Here is a 23325-nt window from a genome sequence, read left to right as displayed (position 1 = left end):
GTGGTTGTGATTTTTTCCTCAATCGTGTGCTGTGGTTACATTACCACCACCTGCTGGGGTGGGAACACTGTTTGGAGCTTTGAAAGATGAGGCAGGACAGGGGTGTGGGGGGCTCCAGCAGGGAATGCCATGGAACTGATGATCCATGGAGGTGCATGAGCACAGTCTTACCAATTAAAATACTGAAATGCTTCCCATCTGGTGGTGGTGTGGTGATCATTTCAATATACACTCAAACATTGAATCATTACATTGTACCCCTGAAACTAATATAATTTTGTATGTCAACTTTACCTCAATAAAAAAAAAAACACAACAGACAAAACAATTTTAATATTATAAATGAGTTCAGTGAATCCCTGAAAGTGCCCCATTCCCATATGGAAGTTACAAGAAGCAGAGAGGATGAAGTAAATGGAAGAAAGTTGTATAAAACAGTATTCAAATTAAAATCGTTTAAGTTGCTATCAGCTCCTTGTGGCAAAGTTCTATGAGCACTGATCTTCTTTCACATTTTTCCGGGAAAAGCATATTTTCAGATCCAACCCATAATAGTTTCATCATTTCCTCTAATAAGACAATTTCAACTTAATAAATAAAACCAAAGGTATCCCTTATGTATGAATAAAATTAGTGAACTCTACAGAGAAAAGAGCATATTTGCACAATCTCAATAATGGAAACAGAAGAACTGAATGATGGTAAAGTCTCATTCAAGCTTATCTTTGAAAGCCAGTAAGACCAGGCTGTCTTTTCAAGGATGTGTGTAGAGCTGTTAGCCTTGAAAGATAGAAATAGTGGCCTCCTCTGGAGCAAAGGGCAGGCTTGCTTACTACCCAGTATAATACAAATAACACACCCCCAAGGCAATGTTTAGCAGACATCCTGCCCGTTATCAAAGATTTGAGTTCCTTAGGCTCTGAGATCTTGCAACCCTCTGCATGTCACCTGCCCCACACTGTATCACACTGTAGGAAGTGAGATTCAGTGAACCGGTGCAAATGCTGATACTCTGGCCACTGCTATTGCTGTGTCATTAAGTTCTTTGTCTCTGACCCATGGGTATCGTGTCTTTTGCCATCATCTATAAGACCATGGTAGGCTGACATTAGCTAGCAGGTAAGGTAAAATATCAGACCTTTCACAGTTCCCGTCAAGCCCTTAAAGTAACTAGTAGTCTTAGGAACAGAGAGCTATCCAGAACAATATGCATGGATGGTCTTCATAGAAGACTTCATGCAACCAAAACTAATAAGTCTCTCTGATCTCTTTTATTTCTACCCCAATTAGAAGGAAAGGCACCAAGCTATTACAGAACTAGGGATTATGAAAGCCACCTGGAGACCTAGTGACCAGAAACTTCCCATGGGGAGCAAAGACAGATGGGCATATTTCCAAAATGGACCCATATGCCTCCCTATCATCCAAAAGACAGTACATTATCTTAATTTATGATGATTTGAGTCATTAAAATCTTGTGATGGGCCAAAGATAGATTTCTAAGAGGAGTGAGGCACATGGCAGTTGTAAGCAGAGTAATACATTTGGTGAAAATCATACGCTGAACTAAACTTAGTGTTCTAATCAATTATAAGCTACAACAAATTTAATTAGGTCAATTAAATGATATTTAATGGTATCCTTAATTATTACTCTGCAATAATGAACAAGAAACTCAGGTAGATAACTATAATTGGTCTTACTTTGAAACATGATAGTCAGGACTATTTGAGATAAGCTGGAGAGAAGGAAGGGTAGAAATAGATAAAAGTTAGCTGCTCTGAAGCCACTCTCAAGACTCCTGGATCTACATGTACCCCAGGAGATCGAGGCAGACGGCTGTGTACCTAGATCCTCCTGCACTGTGGTTCTCAGGGATGTCACAGGGCTGAAACAGCTTCCTGAATCGTGTTTACACGTCCATGTGTACAATACCTCTGACCATGGGGATGAACCACCATTCAATCATCCCTTACACCCCTCTAATTAACAATTAGATTTCAAAATCACTGTATCATTACATTATCATTTATTCCTCAAACCGGTGGGATGCGGAGCTAAAAGAGAATCAAATTTCAATGGCTTCTTTTCTTTGAAGGACTCGGATGTTCTTTCACACTTGGAATCGGGATTAGAAGATAAATCCATCAAATCAATGGAAAAAAACTTAAGAAATAGACAGAGGGATATTTCATACATATATACACAGTTTGCACTTTGGCAAAAATAGAGTTATATTTTAAAAAATTAGAAATTTTTGAAATTTTATAGATATTAAATACTTTGTTCTGCTTATACTCCCTTTGGTTTACCAAATGAAACTCATTCTTTAATGGGCATTTCTAGCATTCAGTGCTAGTAACACCAGCTTTTTAAAATTCTTATATTTTCCAGGTCAAAGAACAAGAGCAGAGGTCATCAAAAGGTCAAGTCTAATCTACCTACAGATGTGGCAGGTTTAGCTATGGATGTTCAAGCCAGACATTGCCAGGAGAACCAGATCTCTTCACCCATAGGTGAGTTTTTACTAGTAATCACAGAGACTTAATGATATCAAAGGAAATTCTTTATTAAGAACTAAAGTTATAGATTCCTATCTTGGGTTCATTACTTTGAATTTTTGAAGCAAATCATATATATAGATTGGACCATGTTCAATTCTATGATCTTTAGAAGATGCAACCTACAGCTGAAGAGAAATAGATACAACATCAATATCTTATCCTCTCTGAAGGCCAACTGAGAGCCCCTGGAGTCAGAAGTTTTCAAGACAAGAAAAATTCATCCTCCTGAACAGAAAGAGTAGAGGCTATTCAAAGATACAACTTTAAATTTTTAACATGACTTGTTAGAATGTGATGGAGCGAGCATAATATGTTCTAAGTTTCATAATTTTTCTCCAGAATACTGAGATGGATGAGCTTGAAGTCCAGTTTCCCCATAAATGTCATTATTCAGTGATAAAATTAATTTCCCTATAAAATAATTCCCATAAAAATGTTAAAAATGTATCATAGTCTCTGACTAAAAGGAAAGGAAGCAAATTGAGCAATTGAATACCAGTTTAATAAATTCCATACAAGGATCTTATTGCAGCATTATGTATAATAGTGAAACTGGATGTAATCCTGTTTCTATCAAAGAAGATATAAACAGATCATGGTATACCTATTCTTTGGAATACCTCTAAAACTTCTAAAAAAGTAAGTTAGAGTGATGTGTACTGATAAGGAGAGAGGTCTATGATATATGGTTTGGGAAACAGCAAATTGCAAAACGATGTCATTATGTAATTTGTGTTTAAAAAAAAACTTTGTGTATATATAAATTCATAGGAAATTTCCAGAAGAATAAGCCGCAACCTCTTAACAATAGTTCATTCTGAGTAGGGGAGTGAGTTTGCAGAGAAGGAAGGTTTCACTTTACTCTACATAGATCAGTATAATTTGACTTTTATTACAGTGTGTATTTGTTTCATAATTAGAAAAATGAGTGATGTGACCGTTTGGTGCAGGGCAACAGTATTATGTTCACCAGTCTCTGTTCTCTATGTTACTGCACAGCATGGACTGTAGGAGAAAGCCCAGAGGAGCAATGAAGACAAAGAAGACATGACACCTGCAAAAAGTCAGTGGAGTATTTCTACATAAGAAACATTCCAGGTGAGTTACAGTCAGTATCTTCCACTGCTCCAGCTCTCGCAATGAACCTAGAACCTGCCCAGGGTAAGCCGGAAGACCACACCCCGCTAGTCCACTCCCTGCCCGGAGCCGGTTTGTGCAGGGTGACTGCCATCAAGCAGACAATGGACTCAGGGTGCAGTGTGTGCCTTTGGGGAGGCTGGCAGAGAGGCACAAAGTGGAACACCAGCTAAGTGCACACACCTGAGAGGCGGAATTCCAGGTGGAGACTCAAAATGTACTAAGAAACTGTGTGAAGTGAAGGAAGCTACTCGACCTCTCTGATCCTCAGTGTCCCCTCCTGTAAAATGGGGATCACAGGCCTACTTCATAGAGCTGTTGGGGAAGATACATAAAAGTTCCTGTGACAGGCAGTGTCCACATTATTAACAAAGTCATATTCGACTTCCAAATAATTGATGAAAAGTATAATGTTAATGAAACCAAAGACGAGCTACCCAGCTTCAGAAGCAGCACCAGCAGCATGAGAATGAGAGGAACTCCAAGAAAGCAGGGTTCTTCACAGCTCCACTGGAGAGGACGAACACGGGGTACACCAGGTACACTGTTGTACAGTGACTCGTGTAGTGAGGGTGGGTCCCTAAAGACACTGTGAAATACAGTTACACACAGTGGCTCCTAGGAAACAATTACAAAGCAATCAACGCAGCAGTTAGGAATGGGCAATAGGCGAGCAGAGGAGGGTCAGAGCCACAAAATCTGACAGAAAACACTGAACCACGAGCTCCCAGCTCTGTCAACGGCTGCAGTAGTTGCACCAGGAGATCAAACGTCTGAGACAGCCATTGTGGGGACTGCTGGGAGCACAGTGGTCACTGCAGCCACACCCCAACAGCAGTTGCATCGGAGCACACAGACCCAGAGACTTTCCTCTCCATTAATCCTTGTTTTAAGATGATGAATATCCTCATGTTACAATGTCTCCTTCCAACACTTGTGGACGAGTGTCATCAGAACCCCCTGAAGAGGGGACAGGCCAGAGTAGGATGGAACACTGGGGGCTGGGGGAGCTGCGCTGCACTTGACCACACGGACTATCACCCGGGTCTATTGAACACAAGAGAAGAACCCGAGGATGTGGTCTAAAGAGAATTCCCCATCTTGCCACATTCAGAGACACTGCAGAGTTTCTCACCCGTTCTTTACAAAAATGTTAAAGAATTCGTGTCGTTAATCATAAAGAGGCAAATTCTTGACATAATTACAGAGTCCAGTTTCCAGGAGCAGATTTTTCAGTTGTTTTGATAATATCCCACATTCAGGAATCAGAAATGTAACCTATTGGGGTGTGTAATATAAACAAGGACTTTTTTTCATGTAGATCAACACCCAGATTTTTAGAGAGGACATAAATCGTGAAAGCTGCTAATCATTCCTCTACAGGTTTCAATAAGACTTTTAAGTTAATTTACCAATCTCAGGAAAAGAGAACTTGGCAATTCAAATTTTTTGTTTCTGCATTCAAGCGTACAGTACAGCCAACAGAATGAGCATAAAAAAAATTAACAAGAAGTTCTTGCTTGCATTTCATCTTTTTCAAATAAGCAGGATATTTTATGTTCTGTTCCTTTCACTACTCTAATCAATTTTTAAAGAATACGGTACATCTGACTATCCCTAGGCGTGTTTATCCAGGAACCTTGCCAGAATCCAAAACGGAATTGTTAATGCTGATGAGTTTCAAATGCTGCACAAGTGCTGTCTACCTTGAACATCCCTTACCCAAAGCTGGACCACTGTTCTCTTCCTGAGGGATCAGAGTCTCCAGCCGTGTCCCTGAGAGACTGGTCACTCAGGCCTCAGCTGAGATTAGGTGATCAATCTAAAGGGAAAAATTGTTAAGCTATTATCATCTTAAGGATGTTGTTTCGGAGTCCTCTGCACTGGAATGTGTTGGTGAAAATGACCTAATAGATACTTGCCTGGGAATGAGGTTGTTCCCCTCTGCTCTTAATGGATCCTGGGGAAACCAGTGATTAACCTCACAGATGTCTCAACTTCCACATCTGTGAAAAAGGCAAGAAACAGCCAATGTTACCAAGCTGAAAAGCTCTTAAGTTGTGCTTGCAAGAGGGACCACAAGGGCAAATGTCTCCCAAAAGCTGATGAAATGATGGCACTTTGGCTGGAGAAGACAGAGGGCAGCAGGCAAAGTGGAAAGTTTCTGGGATGTCAAACCAGTTCCTATAAGCAGTTTAGAGAAGCACTTGAACCTGGACTAGGTAGGAGGCTATGAAAAGACCCACAGGCACACAGGTGGGAGGAGGATTCAAGCAATAGGGGGAGGCCGTGGGGAAGAGGTGCGAGTCAGGTTTCAATTTTGGACAAAACCAGTTGCATGCTGCAGGCCAGCAGTTGCCATGCAGCTGCCATGCCTTCCTAACTCTCTGGTCCCCCTCGTCTCGTCACATCCCTCCAAGACTCAGTCAACGTGGAGCGGGTGCAGGACCAGAGTCCACAGCCAACGGCGGTTTGGCCCTCGACAAAGCTCACACCGCCCTGCTCCTACCCCCAGGCCTAGGCACCGCCCCATGCCCAGAGCATCCTGAGAGTTGTAGTCCTGCAGCCCTACAGGTTGCCAGCTAGGAGCAGTTAAGAGACGAAAGCTCCTAGCATGCACAGTTTGTGGCCCCCACTCTCGCCTTGTTCCTCCGGCCCTGGGCCCCACCCCTCTGCTTCTCCACCCCACCCTCTACCCCACCTCTTCTCTATACCACGCCTACTCTCCATGCCCTGCCCACCCACCAGAGTTTTCATAGTGTGGTTGGGCTGCATCCATTAAGGCTGGTACTCAGGTAGGGGTGGGGCTCACCAGCCTGGTTATTGCTGAGGATGCTTGCAGCCCTGGTGGAAGCACCCTGGCCAGTATTTGAAATGTAAATTCAATATCTAAAATGGAAATACCGGGTGCCAGGCATCCTGGAATTTGCCTTTTCAAGGCCACCTGTCCTATCATCCCCTCCATCCCTCCAGGCTGCCATGATCCTCCCTCTGAACCCCATGGTCAGTGTCGCTGCAGAGATCCTCCCTTTGGACCCTGCTTGCCTGAAGGGCCCATACCTTGATCAGACGTCTTAGAACGACTGCCCTTAGCCATGTCATAAAAAGGAGAAAACATCATATTTGACAACCCCAATTCCTGCATTATACAGACAGGAAACTCAGGTGCACTTGTAAGTGACCCTTAAGCCACTTCATGGGACCACACGCATGCCCCTTCTCCCATACTGCACACAGGCTTGTTCACTGGATTTCCTTATCCCAGTGTGGACCTCTTGGCCTCATTAACACAGGCAACAACACTGAAACTTCCCATTGGTCCTCCCCACAATGTTAGGCAAGTTTGTGCAGGAAGGTAATATACAATTTCTGCTCTACTATAGGGCTGGCTTCTTGGGAACTAGTTTTAATATCCCTGTTTAAATATACCCTCAGAATCACAAAATAATTAAGCAAAATAATTTGTTGTTGTGGGGGGTTATGGTGGTAATTCTCTGAAGTCGTTTTTCCATTTAGCTTTTCTGATTGACTCCAAATACTACAGCACCACACGCTTCTCAGTTGCGTGGATGCACATCTCCACTTCTCTGCAGGGAGGACGAACAACAGCAGAATACCCGTGGCCTGACTTTCTGGAGCATCAGTATTACTACAAGATTTGGAAAAACCAAAGTTAGGTCATTTCCAAGGTAAAGAATTAAAAACTTAAAACTAAGATGAGGTGGGAAAATCACATGCCATTAATAATTGTCAGTAATCTGTGCCTGAAATGTCAGACTTTCTCTGAGAAAGAACTTGGAGACCATGTTTCCCATTGTTTTAAATAGGAAAAATTGGAAAGCATAGTAAATCTATCGAAAAACTCTAGCAATTTCCTCACTCACATTATGGCACCTAGACATAAGTTCCGAACATCAGGTGTTCCTCATTTTTTTCCTCATTCAACCCAGTCCCACAGGTCTTGAGTGCATGCTGTGAACACGGCATTGTGCTAGGTGTCAAGGCCTTGGTAAGCATTGTGGTGGGGGTGGACCTTGCTGGAAAAAGCATCATAAAACCTCAAAGCCATGCCACTTACCAAATTGAGGCAAAAATGGAAAGACCTAGGGGCCAACGCAAGGATGAGGGCATTAATAGACACTTGGAAGTATTAAAATCCATCTAATGGTGTCATAAGTGAATGTGTTCCACTTTAAAACAAAACACTGCTGTTATTCTTAGATATTGAGTTAGTATCTTTGTGCAAATATGCAGGATTTAAAATGGTTATTGATTTATAACATGTGTACAGAAATATATGCAGAAGTCATCCATGTAAATCTCAAAGAATTATTACAAAGTGAACACACTTGTGTGACCAACAACTAGCACCAGCTTCACTCAGGTCCCAGCAATCCCTTTCTCCTTCCTTCCTCCCCAAAGGTAACTGATATCTTACCAGCAAACACTGTATATCGAGTTTGTCTTCTTATACAAGTGTTTTATCACAGAACAATTTAAACAATATACAAAATAAACAAAATAGCATGGTAGGCCTGTCACCCAGCTTCAACAACTACTAATCATCTGCCATTTTGGTTTCATCCACACTCCATCCCATTTCCACCTCACTTTATTATTTTTTTAGTACTTTGTGTGTGTGGGGGGGAGTAAGACGTACAACAGTGAAAGGCACAAATCTCAACCGTACAGTTTTGACAAATAAACATGCCCATGTAGCTTTCATCCCTTTAAGAATAGAATATTTCCATCACCCCCAGAAAACTCCTTCCTGTTCCTTCCCAGGCAATTTTTTCGTTCCCCCGAGGCAACCCTTGTTCTGGTTTTTTCAGCATAGATTCATCTTGGCTGAAATCATCCCACGTGTATTGTTTTCTGTCCAGCTTGTCTCCCTCTGCACGAGGTTGATAAGTGTCTTTCAGCATGTGTGTGTCAGCGTTTGCTCTTCAGCACGGCTGAGGGCGATCTGCTCTGTGGATCCCCTGCAGTGCGCTCATCTTCCTCCTGGGGACGTGCAGGTCATCTCCTGTGAACAGTCTTGTACAAACTTTTTTGGTATGCTGTTTAATTCCTTTATTAGCATTTAAGTCACACACCTTTGCATTTTTTAGTGGTTGGTCCAGATTACAATATGCATCTTTAACATATCACAGCCTACCTAGCTTAATAGTTCACCAATTTAATCAATGTAAATATGGAAGCCTTGCTACAGAACAGTTCCATCTACCTCTGTCTGTCCTTTGTGCTATTACTGTCATAAATTTTACAATTACCCATGTTATAAATCCCACAATACAGTGTTATAATTTTTGCTTTAAATAGTCATAGGTCTTTTAGAGAAATTAAGATAAAAAAGTTAAGTATTTGGAAGGAAATGCTTTGAAACTCTGCAAATGTACTGTCTCTTCTTTAAGTTTCATCCACAGTTTTTGCATTCACCAGTCAGTCTTTTCCACAGTAATTATTACTGTGGTGTTCTAGTGGCGATTTTCTATTTCATGCTATCCAGCCGCATTTATTATTTGGAATTCTGGGAGGAAGATTCCCTGCCCTCCCTCTCCCTTTCTTCCTCCTTTCTTTCTCTCTTTTTCTCATTCTTTTTTTCCCCTTTTTCCTTTATTCCTTTCCTTCCTTTCTTATTTAATCTTTTTTATATCAGTATAGCCTCGTGGATATTTATTTTGTTCTCTGGGTAATAATCCAATGCTACCATTATTTATTTTGTTGCTCACAGTTTTCCAGCTTGAGCCATTGGGAAGTCTTTCAGATTGATTCCTTTTAACACGTCCCATCATTTTCTGTGTTTTTTTTTTAATTGACTTTCTTACTTTCTGGCACTACAAGATGATCCAGGCTCATCTTGTATTTTCCATCTCCAGCCCTAGAATTAGCCATTTCTCCAAGAAAACCTGGTTCTTTTTATTTGAGAATGATATTTAGAAAACAAGATCTGGGAGCGAGGTGTGCTTATTAATACTAGAGTGTCACTGCTTCTAGACCCTCTCAGCAGAGTTTGGAAATGTATGTATGAATATAAACTCAGGTATACACATCTATCTATCAATCTATCAATCTATCTATCAATCTATCTATTTGGTAGACATATTAAAAGTGACATGGATTCATACTGATACTTCCAACTCCAATCCAGCACCACAGAGTTTATTCTAGCATTCTCCTTTTGTTTATTTGTAATTTCTTTCACCAACAGTGAGAAACTTAACTCCAATTACCTATAATATATTTACTAATGTGTCAACTACTTTCAGAATTGCTAATCCATACCCTTATGAAAAACAAATTCACCACCTAGAGTACAGTGTTTGGGTCCAGTACTTTAGTTTTACAGCATCCCATCAAAACACTGTCTTCCAAAGTTACTTAGGTCGGGACATTTCATCCCCACCCCTTCAGTGTGGTTTTGTCACATGCTTGTAATACAGTGGGATTCATTTTTCACTGCATTCTATCTGGGTTCCCCAGCATCCTGATTGATTTTTAAAATTTGCAGAGTAAAATTCACTCTTTTCGGTGTACAGTTCTATGGGTTTTGACTTCATGGTAATGTATCCATGTCCACAGTACTATACAGAGTTGTTTTTTTCACCTCCAAAATTCTCTCATGCTATCCCTTTGTATTCAACCCCTTCCCCTACTCCATCCCTTGGCAACCACTGATCATTTTCCATCCTTGTAATTCAACCTTTCTAGAAAGTCATATAAATGGAATCATATACTGTACAGCCTTTTGAATCGGGCTTCCTTCACTTAGAGAAATGTATCCAAGATCCATCTATGTTGTTGTGTGAATCAAGTGTTTATCCTGGGGCTGGCCCCATGGCTTAGTGGTTGAGTGCGTGCGCTTTGCTACTGGCAGGCCAGGTTCAGATTCAGGGCACACACCAATGCACTGTTTCTCCTGCCATGCTGAGGCCACGTCCCACATACAACAACTAGATGGGTGTGCAACTATGACATACAACTATCTACTGGGGTTTTGGGGGGAAAAGGAGGACGATTGGCAATGGATGTTAACTCAGAGCCGGTCTTCCTCAGCAAAAAGAGGAGGATTGGCATGGATGTTAGCTCAGGGCTTATTTTCCTCACAAAAAATAAAAAGAGTTTATCCTTTTTATTGCCAAGTAGTATTCTAATGTCCCAGTGTCCACAGTTTCTTTCCCCATTCACCTGATGAAGGACATTTAGTTTATTTCCAGCTTGTGGCAATTATGAATAAAATGGCTATCAATATTCACACAAAGATTTTTGTTTAAACATTAGTTTTCAATTTGCGTCAGTAAATACCTAGGAGTGGGATATCTGAGTCATATAATAAGTGTATGTTTAACTTTATAAGAACCTGCTCATCTGTTTTCTGAATGCAACTATCATGTTGCATTCCCAGTTCTAATTGCTCCTACTCCTCACCAGCATGTGGTATTTGCAATTTTATTTTTTATTTCAGCCAGCAAATAGTTGTGTGGTATTTTATTGTGGCTTCTGTTTCCATTTTGAAAGTGAGTTCTGCTAAATATAGAATCCTGTGTTGACTTTTGGGTTTTCTTTCTGCATTTGAAAGATGTAATTTCGTTGTTGAGTTGTCTCTTTTGTTTTTGATAATATATCATCCATCATTCACATTATTTCTCCCTGTATGTAATGTCTTCCCCTGTATATCTATATTTCCCTGACTGCTTTCAAGATTTTCTTTTTATCTTTGGAATTTAGTAGCTTGACTATCATGTACCTAAGTAGGGTTTTATTTTATATTTTATTTTGTGGGTTTGCTGACTTTCTTGGATCTAAAATTTTAGATTTTCCACCAAATTTTTGAAATTTTATGCTATTACTTATTGATTTGCATTTCTGCCTCATTTAATTTTTCTGTCTCTCTCCTCTCTGCTTGGGACTCAATCATCTCACAGGTCATAAGGCTCTCTTCACTTTTCTTCAAGATTTTTACATTCTTTTCTTCAGACTGGATAATTTCTATTGCTCTATCTTCATGTTTCTTCTACTGTTTCTAATCTATTGGTAAACTCAAAAGTATTTTTTTTTATTTCATCTTCTTATTTGGTTCTTTTTTGTAATTTCCACTTCTCTGCTGAGTTTCCACTTCTGTTCATTCATTATGGGAATATTTTTCTTTACCACCATGATCATCTTTAGAATACCTGCTTTCTTATCCTTGTCTGCTAATTGCAACACCTTGGGGATAGTTTCTACTGCCTGCTTTTGGTCATATATGGATTATATTTTCCTATCTCTTCAAATCTCATGAGTCTTTTAAATTATGTACTGGAAATCATGAAAGATAGTTATAGAGACTCTGGATTCTATTGTATTCCTTTGAAGAGTGTTGTTATTTTTCTAGCAGGGAGTTAACTTGGCTGGACTGAAACTCCAATCCTATCTCATTTACAGTGGGCATAGCTGAAATCCTCATTCAGTTCTTTCATCTTCCAACTGCTGTTTTTACACTAGGCCCTCGGTGGCCTACACTGCATGTGTGTTGTTCAAAGATCTGCCAATTTGGTGTGTGTGGGGGGGAGACTTACATGCATATTTTGAGATTTTCCTCTTTGTGGCTCCCTCCATTCCAGAATTTCTCCCAGAACTTTCCAGCTACTCTGTCAGCCCCAAAATATATCCTCTAACATTACAAGTAAGACTGTAGTTTTTCCACAGTCTGGGCCAAGTACAGATTTCGGAATGCTTTGAGGCAAAAGACTCAAGCTTGCAAATAGCTCCTGGTGCAATTCCCATCATTTAAGGGAAGACTCCCTCTCAGTTCTGCTTGCTTTTGGAAGTGATTTATACCTACACACATATACACATTTATTGTATCTGTATTACATATAAATACATGAGTCTGTATAAGTATATATAATGATTTACGCAGATTTTATCATTGTTATCTGTGAGAGTGTTAGTTCAACAAGCTACTCCACCATTACTGGAAGCCAGACCTCTGTTTTGTTCCTTTCTTGGATTTTATATAAATGGAATTATAAAATATATAGCCTTTTGAATATAATCTCTTTTATACAGCATTATGGTTGTGATATTCATCCATGCTATTGCATGTAGCTAGTGTTTGTTCATTTGTTGAAAATAATTAATTTTTAATGGTCATAAAATATCATAACATAAAATTTTAACCATTTTTAAGTGTACAGTTCAGCGACATTCAATACATTCACATAATTGTGTAGCCATAACCTCCAACCATCCACAGAACTATTTTCACCTTGCATTGAAACTTTGTGCCCATTAAGCAACAACTCCCTGTTATCCCTCCCTCTTGCCCACCATTCTCTTTTCCATCCCTATAAATTTGACTACTTTAAGTACCTTATATGTGTGGAATCATATAGTATTTTTCCTTTTGTGACTGGCTTTATTTCACTTAGCATAAAGTCCACAAGGTTCATCCATGTCATAACATGTGTCAGAATTCCTTCCTTTTAAGGGTGAATAGTATTCCACGATGTGTATACACCACACTTTTTTTGTGAATTCATCCGTTGATGGACACCTGGCTTGCTTCCAGCTTCTGGTTATTTTGAATAATGCTATGAATAACACAGGAGTATGTATACGTCTTTATACTTCTGCGTTCAGTTCTTTTGGGTGTATTCCCATAAATGGTGCTTTCAGATTCATTTTCTCACATGTAGGAGGGTTCTGCACACCTCCAACAAGCAATTCTTGGAATGTCATCTGGTCGCTAGATAATTCAACTCAATTTGATGCTGTCAACCCAGAGATACATCAGATTCCACAGGTTGAGGGCTCAGTCCCATAAGTCTGCACACCCACCTAACCTCACCTCAACTTCAGATGCCAGTTACAAGCCCAAGTTTTACCTGTACTTCTGACTGACTGGCTATAAACCAGAGGTTCCCACAACCTCCTCCTTGGGTTTGATTAATTTGCTAGAGTGGCTCACAAAACTCAGAAAAACATTTACTAGATCACCAGTTTATTATAAAACGATATAATTGTGAGAAGGGGCACAGATCTTTCATGTCATATCCAGATGCACCACTCTCCAAGCACTCCTTGTCATTGCCAACCTGGAAGCTCTCTGAACAACCTTCTACTGGGATTTTTATGGAGGCTCCCTCACATAGGCATGATCAATTATTAACTCAGTTTCCAGCCACTCTCCTCTCTCTGGAGGATAAGGGGTAGTGCTAAAAATTCCAAGCTTCTAATCAGGGTTTGGTCTTTCTGGTGACCAACCCCCATCCAGGAGCCATTTAGGAACTCACCCAGAGTTGCCTCAATAGAACAAAAGATTCTCCTAGTATTCTTATCACTGGGTAAATTACAAGGGTTTTAGGAACTCTGTGCCAAGAACTGGAGGCAGAGGCCAATAAATATGTTTTTTATTATTTCAGAACCCATAAGTGGAATTTCTAGATCATATAGTAATTCTATTTTTAATTTTTGAATGAACTGCCATACTGTTTTCCACAGTTTTATATTCTCACCATCAGAGCACAAGGGTTCCAATTTCTCAACATCCTTGCCAACACTTGTTATTTTCTGATTTTGTGATGGTAATTATCTTAATGGGTGTGAAGAGGTATCTCATTGTGGTTTTATTTTGCATTTTCCTGATACTTAGTGATGTTGAGCATCTTTTCTTGTGTTTCCTGGTCATTTTATATCTTCTTGGAGAAATGTCCATTCAATTTCAATTTGCATTTTTAAATTGGGTTGCTTTTTTATTTTTGAGTTGTAGGAGTTATTTATTCTAGATATTAATTCCTTATCAGATATGTGATTCGCAAATATTTTCAACCATTCCATGGTTTCCCTTTTTACTCTGTTGATAGTATCTTCTGATACAGAAAACTTTTGCATTTTGATGAAGTTCAATTTGTTATTTTTTTTGTTACTTATGTCTTTGGTGTCATATTAAAGGAATCATTGTCGGCAATGTCATTTGGACCCAAATTTTGGAACCGAAAACACAGGTTTTACCCTGTGTTTTCTTCTAAGGATTTTATAACTTCAAGTCTAACATTTATATCTTTGATCCATTTTGAGTTAATTTTTGTATATGGTGTAAGATAAGGGTCCAACTCATTCTTTTGCATGTGGGTGTCCAATTATCCAGCACCATTTGGTACAAACTTATCCTTTCTCCAATGAATGGTCTTTGCACCCTTGTCAAAAATCATTTGACCATATATGCAAAGGTTTATTTCAGGGCTCTCTGTACTATTTCCTTAGTATATTGTGTGTAGTTATGCCAGTACCACACTGTTTTGATTACTTTGTAGTAAGTTTTGAAATCAGGAAGTGTGAGTTCTCTAACTTTGTTCTTCTTTTTCTAGATTGTTTTAGCGATTTAGGGTCCCTTGAGAGTCCATATGAATTTTAGGATAGATTTTTCTATTTTTGCAAAAAATCATTGGAATTTTTACCTCCTTGAGTAAGTCGATTCTTAAGTATTTTATTCTTTTTGATGTTATTGTAAATAAAAATGTAAAGTTTGTAAATTTCCTTTTCAGATTATTTATTATTAATGTATAGAAGAACAAGTAATTTTTGTATGTGGATTTTGTGTCTCATTACTCTGCAGAATTTATTAGTTTTTACAATGTTTTTGTGGAATTTTTAGGGATTTCAACATATAAGATATTATGTGTAAACAAATATAATATTTCTTCTTCCTTTCCAATTTGGATGCTCTTTCTTTTTATTGCCTAATTGCTTTGGCTAGAACGTCTAATACCGTGTTGAAAAGTGGTGGTGAAAGTGGGCCTTCTTGCCTTTTTCCTGATGTTAGAGGAAAAGCTTTCAGTCTTTCACCATTGAATATGATGTTCTCTGTGGATTTCTATATATGGCTTTTATTTTGTTGAAGTAGCTTCCTTTTACTCTGAGGGTTTTCTAGTGTTTTTAACATGAAAGCATGTTTAGTTTCGTCAAACGCTTTTTCTGCATCCATCGAGACGATCATGTGTTTTTTTCCTTCATTCTGTTAATGTGGTTTATTACATGGATTCATTTTCATATATTGAAACATCCTTGCATTCCAGAAATTAATCCAACTTAAAAATGATGTATATCCTTTTAATATTCTTCTGGATTTGGTTTGTTAGTATTTATTATTTATAATGATACTATTTATAATATTTATTATTGAGGATTTTTGTATCAATATTTGTCAAAGATATTGACCTGTAGTTTTCTTTTCTCTTAGTGTCTTTGGCTTTGATATCAGGGTAGTGCTAACCACATAGGATGACTTTAGAAGTATTCTCTCCTCTTCAACTTTTGAGCGAGTTTGAAAAGAATTGGTGTTAGTTAATTGAAAAAAAGTCTTTGGGCCCAGGAATAAATTCAGCATAAAATAAATACAAATAAATATTTTTTAAAAATGTGAAAAAGTTTTCTTACTAAAAAAATTAAAAATGAAGCAAGTACATCACTTATCACTTTATTTCTAAAAAGTTTTTTTAACCTACTAGTAAGCATGAACAAATTGTTAGAATTAAAATGACTCGTGTTAATTTTCTTCATTGTAAATTTTCTGACATAATTATATGATGCCGTCATGTATGACATCTTTTATGAAAAAAATGGTCATTTTTTGTAGTATTTGAGAATATTATGAATTTTCCCAGTGGTCTCTGACAAAACTCTGATATGCAAAGTTATCTTTTCAACATATATGTCTTTACCAAATTAACAAACTCTGTCAGGTGCTAATTAATCAACTACTTTTCATATGATTCAGGTTCTCCATCACCAACTTCCTTAACCATCAGGAAATTCTACAACTTCTGCAAAATTAACAATTTTACCTTACACTCTATTTATCTCATGTGGTTTAAAACATCCAAAAATCATTGATAAACTGACCCTGCCCAAACTAAACCATGGTGAATTATAAAAGATGGTCACTGTTAAGTGGAGAGGGATTTCAGGTTGAACTTAATTTTATAAATGGTCAATTTATTACGGTGTATTGTCCTGTTATGTATTTTATTTCTTTTTTAAAGAAATGATAGTTGAGGGCACTTAGATAATAAGAAGTTGAGAAAATAAGGAACTCATATACTCTGTAAGCTTCAAATGTTTTCAAGCATAAGATACAATAAGAACTAAAAGTAAGAAATGGCAGAGGAAATAGAGATAAGGGGATGAAATTGCAAAACTGAATCTATAATAATATCTCAATGGCTACCGTTGTAGTGCCAAGAAAGTGGTGAAGTCAAAGAATTCATAAAGATGATAATAAACACACTACAAAGGAAAGAAACTGAAATTTTTATAGAGAGGATTTTTACAATGATATGACAGATAGAGAACAGGGAAGAGAAGTTGGAGTGAGAGACTATCTGCTTCTTAAATTATTTCCACTGTAGAGAACAAAAAACCAATTTGCTGAAATCTTTATTCCCCTCTATGACCCTATCTTCACCTGCAAAATCTCAGCCCTGAATCGATGTCAGAGTCGAGATTTTCCATCTCTGGGGAACAGAGCAATTAAGCTCATCTGAAACCTCAAGTGCCCAACCTGTGAAATATGGCCGACCATCCATTCTCACAGAGGAGCCAACTGGAGGTAGGATTTTTGGTTCTGAATTCAGCTAAACATCTTCAAAGAATTGTACCTGGTCTTCCTTATCCAGGGCTATCAGTGAAGTGCTGGCTGGCTTTCAGAGAAGAGCAATTCACAGTCAGCTGGGACATTTTCTGTTGAGCTCTCTAGAGAAGGCTGTGGGGTTTGTCAGTAAGAGATGATTTCTGTAAGAGTTATATTTTTTTTATTTTATTCAGAGGTTTATAAAGAAATTTACATGATAAGTATTATTATCAAGAAAAATGGTTGTGTATTCCTTGGTCATTTAAGCAAAATCTTCCTCTCAGAGCCTACCCATAGACAAAGCCAAGATTTAATCTGCAAGAGTCTGCCAGGCACTCTGTGGTCCATGGGAATCCCTCAAGTTGGCAGCCTGTTCCCTTGTGTCCTGTGCTGGTGTTCAATCTTCCATCTCTTCAGGGTACCACTAGACAGAGGCCTATCAGATCCTCAAGGGACTTGACATTTGAGAAATGTACTTTTCATTATCTTTATACTTCTACACTTTTCAAAAAACTCTCAGCATGTCCAGTAATTGTGCAGCAGTATACCCAACAGTAAGGTTCTCACCATTGAAAGTTGAAACAAATTTTGAAAAGGAAAAAGTGATCTTTGCAATTTTGTACAGATTAACACTGTAAGTAATATACTTTATATATTACCAATTTTGAGATTATTTGTATTTAAAAATACTGCTTCAAAACCTTAAATCATTGTAAGTGATAGAGTCTGATATCTGCTTTGGCTGAACCATTGTATACAATGTCAGCCATAATTCCTCTATTCCAATATAATCTTATATGTGGGTGGTAATTGTTAGTTCTTATAGATTGTTTGAACACATGCATATCACAAAATACAAGTGGCCATTAAAAATTAAAATGTTCACCAAATACAAGATTATCTGATACCCAAAAAAAGAAAACATTACTGTAACATTAAGGCTACAACTGTGAAAAAGGAAGCCAAGATACACTCAAGTCAAGCTTTTGTTCAAAAGTTAATTGGCTCCTCTTTGAAACTTTATCATGTTTATTATGTAAGCAAGATACTTTCAGAGACTAGAATATAGAAAGTGCTTATTGGTAAGTTAACATTGTGATCATTTATTTTGTAAATGTTAATATGAGAGATGTAATTCATTTTCTACTATATTCAGATTTTCAAGTTCTGCTAAATCTAAGGCCACATTACTGGCAAGTTGGGATACCTCTAGTCATATGAAAAACATGAATCCTACACGGAAGCATATAAACTCTCTATTCATCAGGATCTAAATTCTAAAACATTCTAAGCTTTTGGAAGAAACCAATCGTATTCCAAATTTACAGTAAGGCTGCATGTGCCATACAAGATCCTATAGGAAGAGAAATCCAGATTTTAAATAGAGGAGATTGTGCACAAAAATAAAGTACCTTTTCAAGTCTGAAAGGGGATTTCAAGAAAGAAGGGATTCTCAGAACATGTGGGAAGTGGTAAATAACTTAGCAAGGGCTCTCTAAAGGAAAACATATTGTGGACAAAAGAGCTTCACATGCAGAGAGCTAAAATGGCATCTCTGGAATCCTAACACTGAAACAGATGCAGAACTACTTTTTCCTAAAATTTAAAATGCATCTTATCCTCCAAACAAATACCACCTCCCTGCCTTGTGGCTTACCTGGGCATGGTGACGTGTTGGAATCATTTTTCTAATTCATTGGCTCTTAAACTTGATGGGCTCCAGAAGCACCTGGAGGCCTTGTTGAAACCCAGACTGTTGGGCCCTCAGAGTTTCCAGTTTAGCAGGTCTGCAGCAGCACCTGAGAATTTGCATTTCTACCCAGTTCCCAGGTGATGCTGATGCTGCTGGTCCAGGGACCCCACTTTGAGAACCACAGCCTAATTTAGACCCTATATATGGTTACCAAATCAATTATTTCATCCTTTGGCTGCCATTTTTCCTTTATCATATCAAAACCTTATCTCCGAATCTCCTCATCTAGCAATGGGTATACTTGGAGAGTTTAACAGCTGGTCCTCTCTTCCGGCTCAGTTCTCCCTCTTCCTCTCAATACTACATTCTCTTGCCAGGTAATTGTTTCTTAAACATCAGTGCATCATAGATCTTCCTTGCTCAAAAACTCATGTCTCTTATGCTGAGCACAAGACATTTTAAATTCTCTACTTGGCTCATAAGGTCTTTAATAGCCTTACTTTAATAGCAAAATGCAGACACCCTGTTCCCTACTCTGCCTGCTATAAAGGAGTATGTGAGGATTACATAAGATACAGTCAGTTCTTGTTATGCACAGTGTGACATTCTATAAAGTCACTGGGAACACTGAATCAGTGAATATGACCCACTGCTCCTACGGGAAATGCAGTGTTAGGTTCCTGCAAGCCTTAGTCACATTTTCTTCAACTGATCAATACATAGCCTTGTTCTCTGTGTGTTTCTCTTTAAAGTCACCTTATTTAATATATAGTTGATATATTAACATTGAACTTAGACTAACAGCACTGTACCTCGTGTCTCAAAGAAGCTTGTTGAACACACATACTTTCTCCATAAAGGCATGTCACAGCCTCTTGCCCTGAGGAACACCAGGGAGCATTGCAGCACTACACACGGGGGACATATTAAACAGCCAAGTCACCAACACAGGCACAGAAAGATAGCAAATGAGGCACTAAACGGACTGCAAGAAGGACACTTGTTTACAGTATGGGCTGAAACAACAGGGCAGAGCGTCACCTTGTTCCCCTCAGCTGGGAACGTGTACTTCGAGTGAATCAAATATTTCACCACTTTGTGCTTATCTGCAAATGGACATGAAAGCCCTGTGAGTATTGATTTGGGGGCTGCCAGTACATTTTAGCTAGTAGGCAATTGTGCAGACACAGAATCCACAAATAATGAGGATCAAATATATTATGAAAACACGTTTTCAAAACCAGAGTATCGTTCAGATATAAGAGCAATAATGATAACCCCACAGCTAACATGTTAATGCCTACTATGTTCCAGGAGCTCTTCTAAATACTTAACATAAGTTAATGCATTTACATCTCACTAAAACCCTATGAGACAGGAGCTCTCAGTAGCCCCATTTTATAGATGAGGAAACTAAGGCTCAGAGAGTAAACACTTTGCACAGGTTCCCCAGTTAAAAGCGGGATAACTGGGATTGGTGCCGAGACAAACTGGTCCAAATCTCACAGCCTCAACCACTATGGTAGGAACGTGAGCGAATTTTCTACCACTCCCCAAAAAACCCCTTCTGCTCCAGCCAGAGTTGTCTCCCACATACTTATTCACTCATGAAACATTTTCTGAGTGCCCCCAAGGTATCAGGTACTGTGTTCAGATACTGGAGGGACAAATAGAATGTCAACGCAAATAATCCATAAAAAATCTATAAAACCTAATTGGGGTGAGTTTATTATGAGTCAACCTTTGATGACCATATAGCCCGGGAGAATCTTTTCACAAAGAAATGGAGCACTCCAAATAAGTGGGGTGTACAGAGTGGTTATATGCCACCAAAGAGCATGTACCACATGTGATTGCAATGTCTCTTTTACAATAGCCACGACATTGACCTGTTGGCACCTGGATTGATGAACACTGTGGATATCAGATGTGCTGTCTCCATGGGCGTGGCTGTTGTCTCAAGTTGGGTTGTCACAGGATGAGCACAACAATCAAATCCTAGCCTAGGGAGAAATGTTTATCCTTAAGGAAATGTCAATGTGGTGAAGTGGCATTTACATCTTAAGGGCATTGCTTTTGTCTTTGGGACACGTTAATTGCTTAAAGCGGATATCTGGATGAACAGAAGCTACAGGCCCCTTTTGGGGAAAAAAAAAACAAGGTCAGGCCCAATTAGTTTTACACCAAATGGCTTCCTCATATGCTCCAATATATCCTATTGCTTGCCATTTATTTATCGTTTTCCCCCTTTTGATCTATAATCTTTTGATAGAAAACATTGATGATCAAAATATTGTCCCTTGGTGCCAGGGTGCTTGCCTTCTTCCCTGGGTTTATCATGTCCCTGGGTGCCAGGCTTTTTTTTTATCTCATCTATTTGTCTAGTTGTCCACGTTGTGGGGAATTAGTCGGATATTGTGGACAAGCAAAGAGGTATATATATATATAAAAATAGAGAAAGTATTTCATGGGTTTTGGATAATTTTAGGTTGTTGCACAAACATTGCATATGCGCCTTTTTAAAAATACTATAGCCCCTTATGTACATTGTGCACAATTATAGAACAAGTACGGTAACAATGATAATAATTTAACATTTTTTTAAAAGATTAGTTTACAATGAGATTTTAGGCATAGTCCTTATCAGAGAAGGATATTTGTCCAAGGTTATAAGATTGATTGGCCATCTCAAGTCGCCGAGCCATCATTACTCTATTTTGCATGACAGTCTTACAGCACTGAGTAAAGAAAACAACAATCAGTTTGAATATTATGATTAGTACAAGAATTCCAAGATGTAATAGAAATAGGACTTGCAATCCAGATCGAAAAAGGGAACCAATACCAGAAGGGAGCTCATGGTGCTCAGGGCAAGCTACCCCAGGAGGCACCACTCTGGTATGTGGATTATTTCGAGCTGAAGACAATAAGGACTCAGAGAACTCAGGAAGAATATTTGAATTTCCCCTCCCAAACTGCCTAAAGAATTTAAAACAAAAGATCTGTTTCAAGAAGGAGTTATTATCATGATGGCTGTAAAGATAATGTAGGATAGAGGTTACAATAGGAAAGGCACCAAGTCTCTTTTATCAAAAACTCTATCTCTCCCTGACCACATTATCTATAGATGACCCTGAGAAGAGTTGCCATGCAAACATTTGCATTTCTATCTCCATGTGAGTTGTCTTCTTACCCTCTGAGGTCCCAGACCACTACCCATCCCCAACACCTTCCTCACCTTTAGCTGCAATACTTAAGCGGACAGCTTAGACAGAGGGACAAGTTGCTCATTTCTGAGTTTCTCCCATGTATACATGTTATTAAACTTGGTTTTATTTTCTCCTGCTAACCTGTCTGGTTAATTATTTGGCCAGCCATAAGAACCTTAAAGAAAATGGCAGAGGGAGATTCTCTCTCTCTCCCGACAGTTTTGGCGCCCAATGTGGGGCCACACTGGCTGGCAAATTGCCTTCTCTGGCTGGAAGAACTGCCTTCTCCCTGGACTATTGCAGATGATGAGATACGGGAATGCCTGATGAAAGCCGGCGGAAGGTAAGACTTCTTACCACGTCAGCCACCAGGAATCTCTATCTGTGGAGTCTGGTGGAAGGAAGCGGTGAGAATTTTTTTCTCTTTCTAAATTTAGATTGGCAGGAGAAAATATTTGGGAAACTAGTTTCTTGTGCTTTTAATGACGTTGGTAAATTTGGTAGAGTACTCTTGGTTTTGATCTTGATCACTTTTCCTCCCAGAGATAGTCTCTGTTTTTCTCTTTTGTGTCTGTCTTTTGTATCATGTGTGATAAGAAGGAAATACCTTAGGGTAGAACGCAGGCATAGGCTCTATAAGCCTGCTCTCTGGGCCGTCCCCACAGACTGGTGAGTTTGCAAGTCTCACCAGACTGGCGTCTATTAAGACAAACTTTGCTGTGGGTTAATATGCACATGAAGTGAAGGCCATTGCCAAGGACATCTTGGAAGCCAAAATGGCCGCAAATTTGGTGGGCACGAGTCGAGCAGTTAAGAGCCATTAGGGCACTTGCCACTTTCAGAAGACTCCCATGACAGGATAAGTTGGGTCACGGAATGGGGTAGATGACTCAGGTCCCTCGCCAACTCCAAGAAAATGTCCGTGCAATGGCAAGGTACTCTGTAAAGCACACAGTCCCTAACCCCATGGCACTTCCCCCCCAGGTATTATTCTGGCTCCAAGAGACCTAAGGAGTGGCTAAAGCTGTCATTGTGCACATAAGAAAAAAACCGGATGAGGTTTTCTCTTCTGTCTTGTTCTGTGTCCTGAGAAAACTTGGCTTTGTGACC

The 23325-nt window shown here is 39.0% G+C and overlaps 1 long non-coding RNA gene across 4 annotated transcripts in view; it reads left to right on the top strand.

Moving 5' to 3' along the window:
- Positions 1 to 5888: 5888 nt before the first annotated feature.
- The window catches only part of LOC131395264 (uncharacterized), a 255526-nt gene continuing 238089 nt past the window's right edge, over positions 5889 to 23325 (top strand). Inside the window, exons 1-3 of one of the 4 annotated variants that reach the window (XR_009216334.1) lie at positions 5889 to 5923; positions 6675 to 6874; positions 7246 to 7390. This is a non-coding gene — a long non-coding RNA (uncharacterized LOC131395264). Of the gene's footprint in view, positions 5924 to 5985; positions 6875 to 7245; positions 7391 to 8538; positions 8601 to 17597; positions 17776 to 23325 lie in introns of those variants that run through there. The other 3 variants (XR_009216333.1, XR_009216332.1, XR_009216331.1) reach the window with 3 other exon arrangements.

This window comes from Diceros bicornis, chromosome 31 (genome assembly GCF_020826845.1).
Source record: "Diceros bicornis minor isolate mBicDic1 chromosome 31, mDicBic1.mat.cur, whole genome shotgun sequence".
Classification (NCBI taxonomy): Eukaryota; Metazoa; Chordata; class Mammalia; order Perissodactyla; family Rhinocerotidae; genus Diceros; species Diceros bicornis.
The sequence above is the reverse complement of the archived record's forward strand: the minus strand, read 5'-3'. Positions and strand labels throughout refer to the sequence as shown.